Genomic DNA, 19,732 nt, shown 5'->3' on the forward strand with positions numbered 1-19,732 from the left:
GGCACGCTCTACGCGCGCCATAGACCAAGATACCAAATAGTAGGAGATATACTTTGTACCAAAAAGGCTACAACCTGTTAAGATCGTCCTCTGCAACACCCGCGAGGAGTGACCGAGCATCACGCTCGTCCGCCCTTGCTTGAGCCAATTCCTCCGAGAGGATAAAGCCTCTCGCTCCAACTTCCTCGAACACTTCTCTCCGAGATCGGCAGCGAACATATTCCTCGATCCCTTTCTCACGATCATGGGCTTGCCTCAACCCGGATTGGGCATCAGCAGCCTCCTTTATGCAAAATCTCTTGATCCGCCCTGGTTCGGCTCAGCGCCGCTTCCGCCCGGGCGTCAATTATCTCGCCCCTGACCTTCGAGAGTTCAGACTCCAGTTTCTCGATCATATCCACTTGAACCTTGGCGTTATTACGGGACAAATTGAGTTGGGCCTCGAAGGCAGGAATCTTGGCTGACGCACTCACCTCCTCCAAGGCTTGAGCCCGCACCTGGCCCCGCAGTTCCTCACAGGCTGCCCTGACACGGTTCACCTCACCCTTGAGGTACTCCAAGGCCTCTTTCTTTTTTGGCAGCTAACACCGCAAGAAGAAGTTAGCCTTGAAAATTAAAGGGAAGCTAAGAACGCACTGCGGGAAGTTACCTACTCCACCAAATAGCTCTCGTAGTTCGAGTCCCGATACGCCTCATATCGCCAATGCTGCAGCTTAACTTCTTTCTCCTTGCAAAGAAGCCTAAGGGATTCTCCCTCATCCCGAACCCTCTAGAACTTGGCCTTTTGACGAAGCAACTTTCGACTTAAGCCTATCACAGGCCTGCGCAGGAAAGATTCAATGAGGAGAGAAAGACACGGGGTATGAGAGAATTATGCGCGAACTCACCGCAAAATGAAGATGAAAGTTTTCCCCAAATCAAAACACACTCCTGATAATACCGCTCGCCAAGAAATAGGTACCCCGGGGACAGCAGACTCGGGTGGTGCCCCGTTCTCGAAAATACGAGCCCGACCAGTGCCACTAGAAGCTCCTTCGCATGATGAGTCCCGGACCCTCTTGTTGCTACCGTCTCTCGGCTCAGAGGATGATGACTCCAACTCCTCACCGAGAAAGTGCTGCCTCACCTCGAGACACCGCCCGATATCTACAAAAACAACGCGTCCAATGTAGATGAGATGGAAAAATGTCGCCGCATGACATATCGGCAGAAAAGAAAAGCTACATACGCACATACCTCGATGATCCACTCTCCACCTGATGCGAGACATAGCTCGCCACCTGCGTTCATCGTAAGACAAATGGGTCACCAGCCTCCGAACCCAGCCGGGCAAGTTGTGAACTTGGGCCGGGCAAGTCGTGAACTTGGCCCGGCGCCCACGAAGTTGCTGCAACAAAGGGAATAATACTGATTACTTGGCCGATTTTTGCTATATACAAAAACTGAAGTAACGGCAAAGCGCCGTACTTACGGCATAATTCTACCCTTCGAGGAACGGCAGGAACTCCATGGGGATGACATCGGTCGTCCTAACTCGGACAAACCAACTGGCCCACCCTCGATCTCCACCTTCATCATCGTCAACAACGAAGGGCGTGGGCGAGCTATCCTTCAAGGTTAGCAATCCTCGATGGTGGAAAGGCCGATACAGCCTGATGAGATGATCAAGCGTGAACTCAAGTTCGGCCTTCTCCGCAAAAAATCCCATCATCAGCACCGTCCTCCAAAGCGACAGATGAATTTGCGCCAAGGTAACCCGATACTTCAAGCAAAAGTCGAGCACAACCATATCGAGAGGGCCAAATGCAATAGGGTATAAGTACACGCTCAAAAACCTATCAGCAGAGTCTGCGATGCCTTCACAGGGGGAAAGCACCCACGGTGTCATCCCCTCACTCCACCCGCAATATCGCCTCGCCATCTCCAGGTATTCCTCTCTCATCAAGGATCTTCGACTCTCCAACACCGGGAACGACATTCCCCGCCTTTTGCCTCAACGGGTCCGAAGTGGTCACCATAACTGAAGCAGAACTAACAAAATAAAACAAAGAAGCGCAGACGCTTTTCACGCTTTAGAAGACAGGGAGCCCTATGTCGAGACAGGAGAACAGCTGCCCAAAAATAAAGAAGTCTTGCAAAGAGGCCGAAGCTACACCTCTTATATACAAAAGACAGTGGCAAAGTCGCCTACCAGATGTCAGCTACAGGAAGCCAATGGCTTCGATATGGGTCAATACCCAACCCAAGTAACATCCTCCAACAGACAACCAAGCTCGAGGATCCACACGAATTATCTCCATTCTCCAGGCAGCGGGGTCACAATGAGCTCTATGGCGTCGATGCCATACGCGAGGCGCGCACCCGAGATCGCGATCCCTTCTCCGGAAGAGCAAGCCCAGGAACCTCCAATCTCCAAGGCTCAACGAGGCTCCAAGGAAGCGCCCCGCACATAGGCAAACTCCTCGAACAGGAGTCAACCTTACACTTTGAAAGAGTTATCCACATCGAAATCAACAGGAACCACTGAGGCGTCCAAGGATGACCTTCATTTGGGGTGTCTCTCCCGAAGGCCCCAAAATTTGATGCAAGATCTCCAAATAAACTATCAGGCCACGACAGCTCATGCCTATCCGGTCGGTCCCGCATCAAGCCAAATGAACGGCAAAAAAGAAAGTAGGAAAGAGCCTTGCCCATCAGCTGGAGACCAAAACAGGTTGTCACGGCAAACTACAACGGCCCAGAAGCAATAGAAAGCATTTAAAAATCCTAAAGGGCGTGAAAGTAAACAAGCGCCAGAGGAGGAGAAAAGATCTATCTCACGCGGCCCAAAGGGGCCATCTACATCCAGATCAATAAGGTCTCCGAGCTACCCGAGAACGGCCTACATCCGGAGCGGCGCCCCTGGAGGCCCCGGAATTCAACACGCAATCTCCGAATAACTCGGGAGACTCTTACAAGCACCAACCTATCAGATCGACCCGAAATTGTCTCGAGGGACGACAGTAGGACCGAAATGGCCCATGCCAATCGGTGGGAAATCAAAGAAAACACTCACGTCCAAGATTAATATCAGCAATCAACAACACAAGGGAATACATTTGAAGATCCTCGAAGGGCATGAAAGCATGAGGAAATAAAGCAAATTCGAAAGCAGAGATCAACAAAATTCATTTCTCATTCATGAAGTTTTACAAAGTACAAGAACCCCCAAGGGGTCACAGCGTTCGATTACAAAGCCCCGGAAGGTCATTACATACAAGATACAAGGACTTACGAGAACCTATGCCTAAATCAGAGGAGCGGAAGGATGTATATGTGATGAAACCTGGGCGCCCCGCCCACCCTCGAGAGTTCATCTCCGGTATCAGCATACCCGGGTGCCCCACCCTCGAGCACGTATCCTCGAGGGTAAATCCTTCGACCTCCACCTCCCATAGGTTCCCAGCTCAATCCCCAAAGAGATCTCCATTGGGGAAGATGCAGGGAAGGAAAAGAAGGGGATGCGGAGGAGGCAGAGAAAAGAGACATGGCCCGCCAGAGCCAAATCTTGAAGATTCGGCGGACCCCCGTCTCAACAGCCCGCGGTGCCACTTCATCCTTTGGGTAAGAAGAGGCCTAGGAATGAAGTGGCACACCAGGCCCGGGTAGAAGAGTGAGCAGCGGTGCATAATTTGAACAATCATCTAAGCAAAGGTGAAATCAACTCTCCATCCATCGCCATCTCGAGCCGACGATAGCAGCAGCAACCAAAGTACATGTTTTCGTTCGATGAAAGTAGACCCCGACAGAAGGCTTCGAAGCGGCCCGGAGGATTCCCTCCAAACAGCTTCAAGATGGAAGGTTCCCACCATGATACTCAAAGACAAAAAAATGAGGGGAAGGAAGAAGCAAAACATATCAACATAAGTGTTGAGATGAAAATATGCAATACCACAAAACGCCTTCATTTATAGGGAGAAAACGACATGGTCATCGATGCCCTGAAAGACTGACACCGACGGGTGTAATTACTACGTCCTTGAAAAAATGAATCAACGGCAGCATGTTTTCCTCGAGGAGCGAAAGCGACACGAAATCGAGTAAAAACCTGTGAGACACGCCAGCGGCTATGAAAGAGCGCGCCCCGATTTGAATCGTTAGAATAGCGTCGCCAAAAGGAGCTCGAGGAGTCGAGTGTCCGAATCATTTCCCATCACTTCGTCATGGGAAACGCGGAGACTATCTGTACGCGGTAAAAATCAAAAGACTTGATTTTTTTCTATTAAGACAATTTGGGATGCTTCCCTCGAGACCCCAAGGATAGAAGGCTATGATCGAGTCCTCGACCTATGGGTTCATCGAGGTCCAAATTAAAGGAAGCGGGGCTCGAGGTCAGGGTAAGAGAATATGACTCCGCAGCACATGGCTACGCCTTACAGGGCCGATCTATCTATACCCTACTGAGATGACGAGCAATAGGGCGTCCCATCTTTCTACTCTTGTAAATAATATATGTATATTTTACCGAGTCCCCTCGCCTATATAAGGGGGACTCACCCCACCTTGTAAAGGACTGATGTTGCTCAACTTCTCCAATAAGCAATAATATCTCTCTCTATCTCTTTCTTCTAAATTATCGGTGTTCTTCGACCCCGAGGTCGCCCAAACATTTTATTGTTCTTCATTTGTTCTTCGTCATTTAGCTCAAGATTGACGGTATAAAGCCTTGTATGCATACATTTATCTGTTATCCCCTTCCCGATTACCCTCGATAAGGTTATCTTTGATAGACCCGAGGTAGGCTCGAGGCCTGGCCCCGAGGTATCTACTAGCTTGTCCTAAGCCCGGGAACATCCCTTACTGGTTCGATTATCGTTTTTGGCTAGCTCGATCTTTACTGTTTTTACTCCACATTAGCACTAATCACCCTTTCAAACTAGCTCGGGAATAGATCATATATTTTTAGAATCCCATTTACAAATTTAATTGCTGTTACCATTTTCACGGTAAACAATAATCTAACCGCAAATGAAAACCGAGAGTGCATACTCCCTTGTCTTAATGGACAACTAGCGGCCGCTAACTGTTCATAAAAATATTTTTCCTCTTCGTTAGGAGGTTGTTCAACACTTTCATGGGATTCAAAATCGAAGTGCATCCCTGAAGCACCCGCAACCATTTCATGGTATCTAGGATGTTGAACGCTATTCTCCACCGACCTACTACTATCACCAACAACTATGTTATGAAATACACCATCAGTACCATCAACCTCTCCATGACAAGTCCACACAAAATAATTATCCATAAACCCCTTTATATAAAGATGAGTCGTAACATCCTCCGGACCAAAAAATGCAAACACTTGCACTTCGTACAAGGACAGCTAATCATCCCTCCAATCCGAAACGGTTCGAGTGACATTGCATGCCTAAGAAATTCCTTAACTCCTTCTATAAATTCCTCCCTCAAAAACCGACGATTAGGATAATTCGTATTATACATCCAACTACGATATTCCACCTACATAAAGAACAAACCAATTATATTAATCAGAGTTCAAATTAATTTATAGAATTAAGTTACATAATAAACTTTAGTTACAATATAATTAATTTAAATAATTTGAGTGCTTATTAATTTGAAAGTTCATATATATCCCTAAATAAGTTTTTTTTTTTAAAATTCAAATAGACCATTGTGGTGCCCCCTTTTTCCTCGCGCATTCCGGGTTTCGACATTCATAGGAACAACTCATTTCCTTTTGGGAGTTGGGTATGGAATTTGAAGAGTCCCCACCTAACGGATTTAAGGTGTGTTAGGGCACCTAAAGCAAGTAACTCATAAAACCGGTTTGCATTACCAGAGATTGGGTAAGGGCTCGAAATAACCTTGAGGGAAAGGTGTTAGGCACCGCTCGCGGTCCACAACGGTGGGTCCCGACCGAACTCAAATTATGTGAATTAATCATATAAACAAATAGAGCAAATTAGACAAATTGATATTATATTTAAAACAAGGAGTAAAGGGGGTCCTAGGTTTTTTAGCCTACAGGATCACTTCTGTGCAATGCTTGGTAATCGTCCCCAAGTTGGGGTGCTACACATAGCATTAACGCACATGTCATCATATCCTTTACTACCCGATTACCCTCCCCTTAGTGGTAATATAAGCGATTCTAATTAAACGTACTCTATGCGTGCATTACCCATCCCTTCCTTATAGCCCTGGAGGTTTTTAGGACCTCTATTTAAGGCATTTCTAGACTCTCCTAAAGTTCTTAAAAGAGAAAATCTAAGCGACAAGCAATAACAAATAGGACATTCACGTAAAGGGGCAATTAAAGGCTCACTTTTACCTCCTCACGCAAGCAGACAATAGCACGTCTCAAACAGCAAGATTTCAGATATTTGAAAGGATCCTTGAGCAGGATATCTATGTGAGCATGACAAGTATAATATATGCAGCATTGAGTTAAAGCGAGGCGATAGAGACCTAATCAGTTTGCCTACTAATTTTAGGGCTTGCTGAATCAGGACAATTCACAAATAACGAAGCACAGTTTTACAGTTTGCAGGATTTTGGTCGCCCTATAGGCTTGCCTAGGCGTGCATCAGTGATGTGCTATGAACATTGTATCTAGTCATTAATCAGAAGTGCAATAAGCGAGTAAACAATTTTAAGCAGGCAGTTTGGTTCATTAGGCCCTAAAGGCATGCTGTCTAGGTGTAGAAACTGATTTTAAACTTATAGACGTGGTAGCTAAATGCAGAAATTAGTTATTAGAATCCTATAGACATGGTATCTAAATGCAGCAAGTAGTTTTAAAATCCTATAGACATGGTATCTAAATGCAGCAATTAGTTTTAAAACCTTATTTGCATGCAGGAGATTGATTTAAAGCCTGTTGGCATGCAAAGACTGATTTTAAGCTTGTAGGCATAGGGTCTAAAATGCAAGATTGATTTTAAAACCTATAGGCATGGTCTCTAGAATGCAGAACTGACTCATAGGCATGGTATCTGAACGTACATAAGCAAACATCGCAGCAAAATTACAGGTATGGTATCTAAATAAACAAACATTGCAATAACCTATAGGCATGGTATCTAGAATGCGAAACTGAATTTTAATCCAATAAGCATAACATCTACCCTTTCCCAATAAAATATATATAAGAATCCCCCCCAATTTTACTAATATCCCCAATATCTGTTTACAAAGAAATTATTATTACAAACCAACATAAATAATGAATTACAGAAATGAAACTGCTAGAACTATAGGGAGCCTGAACAGGCCCAAACAGTAAAGCTGAAGAATCAGGCCTTCAACCAAGTATGAACATGCCAATGATTTCATAATGCACCCAATGGTATCATGGTGCGTCAAAGTTCCCAAGGGCCTCAGGAGACCCCGGCCAATGCTCATACCAGAAAACTTTCAAAGCAACCTTTTTGTGAGCAAGTGTGGAAAGCCAGCCCCAATGTGTCAAAGTTCAGAGGAGCCTCATGGACTCCTAGGCAATACTCACATTGGAGGCGCAGGACCCTAGATGTTCTAAGAGTAGGAGCTGAAATCAGAAGATTGTTTTAAGAAAATAGTTTTGGATTCTCGGGAAGTAAGGAGCAAACAGGATCATTCAGTTCTAGTGACTCAAACAGAGGTCCCAGCATTCAAACAATATACAGAAACAGGATCACTTAGAGTTTTAACTTAGTTTATTAGTCGTTACTAGGTGAGCAGACACTAAACAAAGGCATGGCATGCTAGGATCAATCATACAGTCACATTCAAAGGGGTAGCAGGGATTGGGAGCCATATTGGTAAGGAGTCATGATAGAAAGAATATGCTAAAACAGACATAGGTGTACTTTAGATATGAGCAGGCAGGTGGACTTGGTGAAAGCAGAAGCACATAGGTCTAGCAGAAACAGAAGTAAACAGGTTGAAAGCAGAACACTCATAGGTTTAACCAAACAGTAGTAGACGTGCTATTGCAATAAACACATAGGTTAAACAGAAGTAGACATGCTATTACTCATAGGCTAAACAGGAGTAGACATGCTATTGTAGTAAACACATAGGTCAAATTGAATAGCAGGAAACATATAGTCTAATTGAATAGCAATAAACATGCTGGGTAGGAAAAAAACATATAGGTTCAGAAGAAAGACATGCCAATTATAAGGAAACACACATTGGTTTAATTGAATGGTAGTAGTGGAAGCATACCAGTTAAGAGATATCAATAGGAGAGTAAAGCAAAAAGGGTCTGAAGGTCTTGCCTTGGCTCTCAGCCGGCTAGATAATGTAACAGCAGAGAGTAGAAAATTGTGATAGAGGAAGAGAGCAAGAACTTTGTATACTTTCTATGTCTGTGTGTGTGTGTGTGTTGAACTATGTTTGTGTGTGTTAAAGAAAAAGAATGAAAGTTATATAGCATTGAGCAGAGTAAACGAATAAGGCAAAGAAAATTAACAGCATATAAATAAAGTATGCAAATCAATTAACCAGTCAACTAGGGCTAAAACTAATCAATTAACATCACTTAAATTAGGGAAAATCTCATACGAAATCATTCAGGAGGCATGATTGAAGTTAAATAAGGTAAGCAATAAGTCTAGAGATCATAGATTAGACTAATTAATCTAAACAAGGCAAGTAGTACCAATTAAAGATTATAAATGAGGAAAACAGGTAAAATCACGGGGAAGTACTAATATTAACAGGACAACATAATTCGAGCCCTAAGTAAATCAATCAATCCATTTTGATCGACAGAGATAAACAATAACAAAAAATTAAAGCGGACAGTGAGACAAATAAACAAACAAGGACTAAAACATAAGAGTAAAGATAACCAGCTTCAAATACATAGAAACTCTTAGAAAAGTTTTTGCAGAAACAAGAAGAAGTGGAGCCCTAGTTTTAGAGAAACATTTAGGATCGATTAAAGGTAGGGAAAGCAGAAAACCTTTAAAGAAAAATGCTATTGAAACTCGAAACAACTTCAGAGCTACAGCAAATAATAAAGAATAAGAAACCCTAATTTGGAGAAACATTAAAATCAATCGATGATAAAGAGAACAGAAAATTTTTAAGGAAAGATAGCGTATAAAATCAAAAACGTTTCAGATCTACAAGGATCTGAATAGATTCAAAGTATAAGAGATGATGTTTTTGAGAAAGTGACAGAGATAAAACAAAATCTGATTTGGAACGAGAGATTCGAGCCATAAACACGAGATAATAGTACTCACAAACGGAGATGGCCATAAGACAGGCCTGTGAGTCAGATTTCGACGAAACTTGGTTGAATCTCTTTGAGATTCTCTCATAAATCGACAAAGTCGAACAACCAGAAGATGTAACAGGCCGGTAGGGCCTCAAAATCACCGGGGAACCTCATGGAATATGTAGGAATCGAAGGGATTAGGGGTAGATTTAGGTGACGGCGCTAAGGTTAGGTTAGTCTTAGAGAGAAGAGATGAGATGAGGGATTCAAGGGCGGCGGGGTGTAACAAATGGATAGGGTTAGGGGGGTCGTTTAGAATAAAAAAGGAAAGAAGGAATGGGGATCGTTGATCTTAGAGATCAACGGCCGGGATTAGAAGGGGTCTGGGCCGGGTTGGATTTAATTGGGTTAGGTTTGATTTGAATTGGGCTGGGTTTGATTAAATTGGATTGGGGGGATCCGATTTTGGGTATAAATTAGGGGCTATTTGTTAAATACCCATTTTTACTAAATAAAATAATTTAAAAATAGCTAATTAAATGATAAAAAATAATTTTCATGCATGAAGGTGATTTAAAATAATTTCTTAATATTATAAAAATATAATAAGCCATTTTTTGTATAGATAACGTAGTTATGCATACATAGGGGCTATTTTTGCAAAATATGCAATTATAGTCTTTAAAATACATATATAATTATAAAAAGTTCGATCAAAATATTTGAACACTCATATGAACATAAATGATGAATTTAGATGATTAAATCATCATAAAATAATATGAGGGATAGTTTTGAACCTTTATATGATTAAAAAAATGCAGAAATAAATGGATTTAGGGCCTTTAAAATTGTAGAAAAATTGTAAAAACACTTGTGCATGTTTGTAAGTGCATGTACAATATTTTAAAAGTATGCATGCATATTTAAAAATATATGAGGGAAAAATTGGGTATCACAGCTGCCCCTCTTTACCCGGGATGGATGAAAGAGTTTTCGGGTAAAGGAAGGATGATCGATTTTGACCGAATGGGTGTTTCGTAACAAATAGAGGTCGAACCCTAGTTTCTGAGTTGCCTACATATCCCTGGTTTTACAGGAATCAGGCCATGTGTAGTTCTGGACCCAACGGTGAATGAAGCCGAAGGAAAAGGTTCTTTTGTGAAGTGTAGCATCGGATGGGTTTGATTGCGAGTCTGGAGTGTAACGGATGTATTATAGGGTAGGCATCTGAATGGTCACAGAGTAAGGTGGCTAATTGATGGGAATCGGTTATAATGGCAAAGTGTAAATGGTATGAGCGGAAACCGGAGTGAAGGTTGCTCCTGTTTGAAGAACGGTCACCTCCTGGATTACCTGCAAAACTTAAAATATGACGCATGCAAATATATAGAGTATTGCGAGAATTTAAACATGATGCAAATTCCCTTTGGACCATGAAGATTGTCTTTGGACGGTGAGGATGACATCTTTAGACTATGATGTCCTGGGGCATGAATTATGAGATAGGAGATTTGCAGACCATGAAATGATGTTCTCAGGCTATAAGGACGGTGCCTCTGAACCATGACGCCTTTGAATAATGATGTGCGAGTTTGAGGGATCCTCAGGCCATGGCATGGTGTCTTCAGGCTATACTGATGATGCATTCGGACTATGACGCCTTTGGACAGGTTGGCTATATGTCAGCCCATGAAGTGCAGAGATATGATATCAAAATGATAGCAAGACAAAGCTTAGTCTTGTGCGGAGTTTGGGGCAGAGCTTAGACCGAGGGAAGAAGATAGTGCCCAGTTTAGAATAGAGCAACATTTATGCAGGGAGGAACAATGCTTAGTCTCGTGAGAAGGCAGTGCTTAGCCTTGTGCAAATACGGAGGCAAGGCTTAGCCTCATGTAGATAGGGAGACAAATCTTAGTCTCATGCAAAGAGAAGGCAATGCTTAGCCTTATGCAAATATGGAGGTAGGACTTAGCCTCATGCAATATTTGAGACAAGGATTAGTCTCGTGCAAAGAGAAGTCAATGTTTAGCCTTATGAAAATATGGAGGCAGGGCTTAGCCTCATGTAGGATTTGACACAGGGCTTAGTCTCATGCAAAGAGAAGGCATTGCTTAGCCTTATGAAAATATGGAGGCACGGCTTAGCCTCATTCAAGATTTGAGACAGGGCTTAGTCTCATGCAAAGAGAAGGCAATATTTAGCCTTATGCAAATATGGAGGCAGGGCTTAGCCTCATGCAGTATTTGAGACAGAGCTTAGTCTCGCGCAAAGAGAAAGCAATGCTTAGCCTTATGCAAATATGGAGGCAAGGCTTAGCCTCATGCAAGATTTGAGACAGGGATTAGTCTCATGCAAAGAGAAGGCAATGCTTAGCCTTATGCAGTGAATAGGTAGCGAATAGGAGTAGAATGTTTCTTAGTTGGAGATATATTTGCGTCCGGCGGCTTGATTGATAGTGACTTTAATATGTGTATGTTTGCTAGTACTTCTATTATGTTCACTATGCCTGCATCCAAAGAAAAATTGTAAGTTTTGTAAGGGGAGATTTGTTCGTGCCTTCGTCTGCTGGCTTTGCTTCGCCCCGTTCTGGAGGCCTTGTTTGAGTTGCCCTGGGTAACACCTGGCAGTTAAGAAAATGGAGTTTTCAAAAATATGCACTTATTGATGAAGATCGAGTTATTTTAGAAAACACAGTGAACATATTGAGTAATTTAAATGAACCAATGACGGTAACACGTTTCAGAGACGTTGCAGCTTTCTTGTATTAGAATTTTGAGGGTCCTCCTCAAAATTCTGCCCTAGTTTGGTAAATGATCATTCGGCCGTTTTGCGGGTTACCAAACATGCTGAAACTCCTCCAGAATATTGAGAGTCAATCTCAAAATTTTGCCCCAGTTTCTTAACCGATTGTTGACTGTCTGGCATATGATGGCATTGGCTGGACATGCTCCATATTTTGAGGGTCCTCCTCAAAATTCTGCCCCACTTTCTGGTTCTGGGGGACAATGAAGATTTTATTATGTTATGACCGAACCCACAGGGCTGCCTATGTATTCCCTCTTAAATGGGAATCAGGTTAAGCGTAGTTCAATTACATCAGATGAACGAGTGTAAACAATCTAAACATAGTATCTCTTGACTGCATTTGAATTGATAGGCTTTGGCCAAAATTCTTCGTCCATTTCTGCAAGTGTGAGTGCTCCTCCTGTTAGCACCCGGTGAACCATGTAAGGACCTTGCCAGTTGGGAGAGAATTTCCCTTTGGCTTCATCTTGATGCGAGAAGATCATCTTCAGTACCAGGTGTCCTGGTGCAAACTGTCTTGGTTTGACCCTTTTGTTGAATGCTCTGGACATTCTGTTCTGATAAAGATGACCGTGACATACTTTCCATCTATAAGGGACAGTTGCTCATAGCGGCTCCTTATCCATTCGGCATCGCTGAGTTTGGCTTCTTGTATGATTCTTAAAGAAGGAATCTCTACCTCGGCTGGAATGACAGTTTCGGTACCATAAACCAGTAAATAGGGAGTTGCCCCAGTTGATGTGCGGACTGTAGTCTGGTACCCCAACAGGGCAAAGGGTAACTTCTCGTGCCATTGTTTGTGGTTTTCTACCATCTTCCTTAGTATCTTCTTGATATTCTTGTTTGCAGTTTCCACAGCTCTATTCATTTGAGGTTTGTATGTTGTAGAGTTTTTGTGCTTGATTTTGAAGGTTTCACACATGGCTTTCATCAAATCACTGTTGAGATTGGCGACATTATCAGTGATAATGGACTCGGGAACTCCGAATTAGCAAACGATACGATCCTTGACAAAATCCACGACGACTTTCTTGGTTACAGCTTTGTAGGATACAACCTCTACCCATTTTGTGAAGTAGTCAATGGCCACTAAAATGAACCGGTGCTAGTTAGAGGTGGTGGGCTCGATTGTACCAATGACATCCATTCCCCAGGCAGTAAAAGGCCAAGGTGCACTTGTTGCGTTGAGCTCATTTGGTGGTACCCTTATCATGTCTGCATGTACCTAGCATTGGTGGCATTTCTGTACGTACCGGATGCAATCTGCTTCCATGGTCATCCAAAATATCCAGCTCAGAGTATCTTCTTGGCTAGAACAAAACCATTCATATGTGGGCTGCAAGTTCCGGCATGTATCGCCTCAAGCAATCTGGAAGCCTCATTTGCGTCAACACACCTTAACAACCCCAGATCAGGAGTTCTTCTATACAGGGTTCCCCGCTTTGGAAGAAGTGATTGGACAACCTCCGTAGTGTGCGTTTCTGAGTATAGTTTGCCTGTTCTGGATATTCTCCTTTCGCCAAATATTCTTTGATGTCGTGGAACCAAGGTTTTCCATCTGTTTCTTCTTCAACATGAGCACAATAAGCTGGCTGGTTGGATTTTCACCGGGATGGGATCGATGAAATTCTTATCCGGATGTTGTATTATTGATGACAAGGTGGCCAGTGCGTCTGCAAACTCAATTTGAACTCTGGGCGCATGTTTGAATTCTATCTTTGTGAATCTCTTCATTAACTCCTGCACATGATACAAATATGGCAGTATCTTGGTATTCTTCGTAGCCCATTCTCCTTGAACCTGGTGTACCAGAAGATCCGAATCACCAATTACCAGCAGTTCTTGTATGTTCATATTGATGGCCAGATTGAGCCCCGTGATGCAAGCCTCATATTCTGCCATATTGTTGGTGCATGAAAACCTAAGTTTCGCGGATACAGGGTAGTGTTGACCTATTTCTGATGCCAAAACCGCTCAAATGCCCACTCCTTTGAAGTTTGCAGCTCCATCCAAGAACATCCTCCAACCGTCGTAAACTTCAGCAATGTCTTCTCCTACGAACGATACTTCTTCATCAGGAAAATATGTTTTCAAGGGTTCGTATTTTCCTCCTATATGATTTTCAGCAAGATGGTCTGCCAATGCTTGTCCTTTGACCGCCTTCTGAGTTACATAGACGATATCGAACTCACTTAACAGTATTTGCCACTTGGCTAACTTCCCTATTGGCATGGGCTTCTGAAGGATGTACTTTAGAGGGTCCATACTGGATATGAGATACGTGGTATAGGCACAGAAGTAACGCCTCAAATTCTGAGCCGTCCAGGTCAAAGCACAGCAAGTGCGTTCCAGTAGAGAGTATCGTGCTTCATAAGGTGTGAACTTCTTACTCAAGTAGTATATGGCTTGCTCCTTTCTCCCTGTCTCATCATGTTGTCCCAAAACACATCCGAAAGCTCCATCTAATCCAGATAGATAGAGTAACAAAGGTCTCCCAGGTTCTGGTGGGACTAGGACTGGTGGTGTGGACAGGTATTCCTTGATTTTGTCAAAAGCCTTCTGACAATCTTCGGTCCAACTCGTTTCAGCATCTTTCCTCAACATTTTGAAGATGGGTTCACATATAACTGTGGACTGTGCTATGAAGCGACTAATATAGTTTAGATGCCCTAGGAAGCTCATCACGTCCTTCCTGCTCTTTGGTGGCGGTAACTCTTGGATAGCCTTAACTTTGGACGGGTCCAACTCGATTCCTCGGCGGCTGATAATGAATCCTAACAACATTCCGGCGGGAACCCCAAATGCAAATTTTGCGGGGTTCAATTTCAGATTGTACCTCCTTAATCTGTCAAAGAACTTTCTCAAGTCTGTTATGTGATTTGCGGTTCTCTTGGATTTGATGATGACATCGTCGACATACACCTCTATCATATCATGGAAGATGGTTGTCATGGCCCTCATGTAAGTATCCCCAGCGTTCTGTAGACCAAATGGAATCATCTTGTAGCAGTATACTCCTCACGGTGTGATTAAAGCTGTTTTCTCTGCGTTTTCTTCATCCATCCAGATTTGGTGCAATCTACAAAGGATTGGAGTGCATGCTTGGCGCAATTGTCGATCAGGATATGTATATTTGGCAGTGGAAAATCGTCCTTGGGACTTGCTCTGTTTAAATCTCGATAATCAACACACACCCTGACTTTCCCATCTTTCTTCGGTACTGGTACAATGTTGGCTAGCTAGGTTGGGTACTCAACTACCCTGAGAACCTTATCTTTGATTTGCTTAGTGACTTCCTCCTTGATTTTCAGCCTCATATCTGGTTTGAACTTTCTGAGTTTCTGCTTCACTGGCGGACACATTGGATTGGCAGGCAATTTGTGGGCCACTATGGATGTGCTGAGACCGGTCATGTCATCATATGACCATGCAAAGATATCCTCATATTCCTTCACGAAGCGACTGTACTCTTCCTTCTCCGACGGTGATAGGTGAATGCTTACGCAAGTTTCCTCGACGGTTTCGGCGTCTCCCAAATTTACTACTTTGGTCTCGTCCAGGTTGGACTTAGGTTTATTCTCAAAGTTCTCAACCTCCCTGCCAACTTCCTCAGGTATTGCATCCTCTTCTTCTGAGTCACTATCCTTATGTTGCGTTGTCTCATTACATGTCACAGTCATCGGTTCGTCAGGAAAAGTAATAATAACGTTGTAGAAAGAAGAATGTGAAAGATAATAATGAAAGATAAATAGCAATCCATTGATTAAATTTGAAAATACCCCAAAACAAGTACGGCTCGATGAATCGAGCAATTATTTTGAAACAAAATGTGTCTCTAAAACAAAATTACTGAAAACATTTAAAATGCCTAGCATGGCTATAGAAATAAATTAGGCTAAGTGCCAAGCTACCCAGGGACTCGGTGGGCCCGGGATGGTGTGGCAGTCCAATTCCTGAAGACAGCTATCGTGCCCCCTTTTTTCCTCCTCGCGGAGAAAGTCCGGGTTTCGACATTCATGGGGGAACAACTCGTTTCCTTTGGAATTGGGTATTTGAAGAGTCGCCACCTAACGGATTACGGTGCGTTAGGGCACCTAGAGAGATTAACTCTTGGATTGGTTTGCATTACCAGAGATTTAGGGTAAGGGCTCGAAATAACCTTGAGGGGAAGGTGTTAGGAACCCCTCGCGGTCCACACCGGTGGGTCCCGGCCAAACTTAACTCATGAATTAGTCAAACAAATAGTTTATAAACACATAATTGCAAATAAGAGCAGGTTGGATATTGTATGACTCAGATAATAGACAAAGATTTGAGCAAGTTGTATACAAATAAAACAAGGTGTTAAACAGAAGAGATTTGGTAAAGGAGGGTCCTAGGTGGTTTAGCCTACAGGATCACCCCACACAATGTCCGGTAAACACTCCTCAATGAGGGGCTACACGTGACATTAGCGCGTAGTCATCACATCCCATATCTAACCTTCCCACCCCCTTAGTGATTATTAAAGCAAGTGTTGGTTGGCGATCTCTATCGCGTGCTGTTACCCGTCCCTTCTTAATGGTCCTGGAGGAAATTTAGGACCTCTACCTATAGTCAGTTCTAGACAGAACCCTAAGTTTAAAGGAGAAAATAATGAGGCGACAGGCAAGAACAAATAGGACCTTAGCACATAAGGCAGAAAAGAAGCAATTAGAGGCTCGAGTTTACCTCCACAAAGAACGCACATAAGCAGCACGACTCAAACACAAATAAGGGTCGTATTGTTAAACGGTATCCTAAGACATGATGTCTAAGTGAATATCAAGACATAGAAGATAGGCGGTTTGTTTTATAAACTCGGAAGTAATGACCCTATCAGTTAGCCTACTGATTTTAAGCCTTTTAGATCAGAACAACATTAAGTAGCAGAAATAGTTTCAGAGTTGCAGGATTTGAAAACGCCCTATAGGCTTGCCTACACGCTGAATAGTGGTGTCTTAAGAGCATGATAACTACATTTGATATAATAAAACAGTGGGCAGATTTTAAAACAGACTCTTGAGCTCTTATAGGCATGCTTTCTAATAGTAAATTAGAGCAGTACTCAAAAGGATTCATTTCAGGGAAAACAAACCACTAATTAAACCAGTTTCGAAGTAAACTAATCATGAACTGAATTGACTTATTTAAACTAAACTGATTTTTAGATCTATATGCAGAGTTTCTGATATTGTTCCCTATGATTATAAACTTATAGGCATGATTTCTAGCGGAAATAAATGTAAACAACCATTGGAACAGAAACTTGAACTTGATTACATGCTTAAGTATGATATCTATTTGTGAAGTTAATTGTAAAACCTATGGCCCTATCAGTTTGCCTACTGATTTTAAGCCTGTTAGATCATAACAACATTAAGTAGCAAAAATAGTTTCAGAGTTGCAAGATTTGAAAACGCCCTATAGGCTTGCCTACACGCTGAATAGTGGTGTCATAAGAGTATGATAACTACACTTGATATAGGCAGAATGGCCTAAATGGCACCTGTACTTGTGCCACTTTGTCATGCCGGTCCCTCTACTTTATATGTTTTCATCCAGACATTTCTACTTGATCAAAACTTATATTTTAAACCATTCTGACCGTTGACCAAGCGTATGCGGCGTTTATTTTGCTGAGTCAAATGAAGTGCGTGGTCACACGCTTTTAAAAGCGGGTGAATATACTGGGTTTGATTAAAAAAATACTAAAATCAAAAGAAACAAAAGGCCTCAAAGGCTCATTACGTCAACCATTAGGTGATTCTCTTGGGTGATAATTAATCAACTTGTCTCCATACAAACAAAAGTGAAATTTTTCTTCTTCCCCAGATCTGCACAAAGAACAAACATGTTAACTATTGTCAAGGTAATACAGAAACATCAAAATTAGAAGGAAGAGCACGTATTCAAGCGAAATCAAATTCTGGCCAATTTTTTTTCCAAGATCTGGTAGTTCGCCTAAGTTTATTTGGGATCTAATAACATAAAAGAAAGAGCGTAAGTCACCGGCCAGTTTTGTCGTGGAAGGAAGGTCCCGAAAAAGTTATATTTCCGGCTAGATCTAATTTATTCGGCTGGGTCTAGACCTGTAAAAAAACTAACAAACAGTTAGAGAAAATAAAACAGGGGGGAGGGAAGATGAAGAAGAGAAACGACAGAGATAGGGAGTGAAGCAACAGTCACCAGATTCTGAGGTGGGGGTTAGTTTAACTGTGTTCGAGCTCCCAAGAAGAGTTTTATGCTTGGGAAAAATCATGATCTAATTTTTTACATTTCATAATGGGTTTTATAGGAATTGTAGGAAGAAAAAAAGAGACAGTATGATTTCTCATCGTGGGAGAAGCCATGAAAGGTGATGGGTTAAGCTTGAAAGATGAAGAACAGATGAAGAATTGGTTTGGGGTTGGGGGAGGTTAATAATCATTTCCCGGTTTATTTTCCTACGTGACCATAATAAATGACCTGGAGCCTAAGTGGATTAATTTTCTTGACGTGGCATCATACGTGTAGGAGATTGTATTACACGCACTGACAACCTCCTGTCATAAGCGTTTATTATACACAGTTTGAATGAGTATAAGTGTTCAATTGACAAATTGTTAAGTTTGGGGACCGGCATGACAAAGTGGCACAAGTATAGGTGCCATTTAGGCCAATAGTGGGCAGATTTTAAAATAGACTCTTGAGTTCCTATTGGCATGCTTTCTAATAGTAAATTACAGTAGTACTCGTAAGAATTCATTTCAGGGAAAACAAACCACTAATTAAACCAGTTTTGAAGTAAACAAATCATGAACTGAATGGACTTATTTAAAGTAAACCGATTTTTAGATCTATAAGCAGAGTTACTGATATTGTTCCCTATGATATCTAGTTGTTTATAAACTTATAGGTATGATTTCTAATGGAAATAAATGTAAACAACCATTGGAACAGAAACTTGAACTTGATTACATGCTTAAGTATGATATATATTTGTGAAGTTGATTGTATAACCTATAGGCATGATGTCTAGCATAGTGAGGCAAGCATACCAAATATATGAAATCCTATAGGCATGGTTTCTAACATAGTAGAGCAAATATGAGGTCCTATAGGCATGATTTCTACCCATATTACCCCATAAAGGTGTAACTACCCACCCCTTTTACTAATCACCCCAATATTCGTTTACAAATTATTACAAACAAGATGAATGAATTACATAGATAAACAAAAAGAAGAAGTTACACTATGGGGAGCCTGAAGCAGGCACAAGTGATTTCCCCAAACCTCCAATAGCCTCAAATGCCAATTTCAAAGACAATATCATTGTCTAGGTGCGTCAAAGTTCCCTAAGGATCTCAAGGATCCCGGGCAGTGCTCACACCTAGACTTTGTAACCAAATTGAGTAAGTTTAGTGTGGAAGGGCCAGCATCAGTGTGCCAGAGTTCAGAGGGTTCTCAAAAAGATCCCAGGGCAGTACACACACTGGAGGGGGCAGAACCTAGGGACTTAGGAATAGAGTGAGAGTGCTTGACATAGTTTGAAAGGGTTCCAGTAGGAAAAATAGTGTTAAAAAAAAGAGACTTAGTGGAAATAAGCAAGAGAGTTGTTGGGAAAACAGCTTTTGAAAATAGTGGTGTAATTAAACAAACAGCAGGTCAGTTAAACAAGTTCAGCAATACTCAAAGAACAGTCTT

Source organism: Nicotiana attenuata, chromosome 7 (genome assembly GCF_001879085.1).
Source record: "Nicotiana attenuata strain UT chromosome 7, NIATTr2, whole genome shotgun sequence".
Classification (NCBI taxonomy): domain Eukaryota; kingdom Viridiplantae; phylum Streptophyta; class Magnoliopsida; order Solanales; family Solanaceae; genus Nicotiana; species Nicotiana attenuata.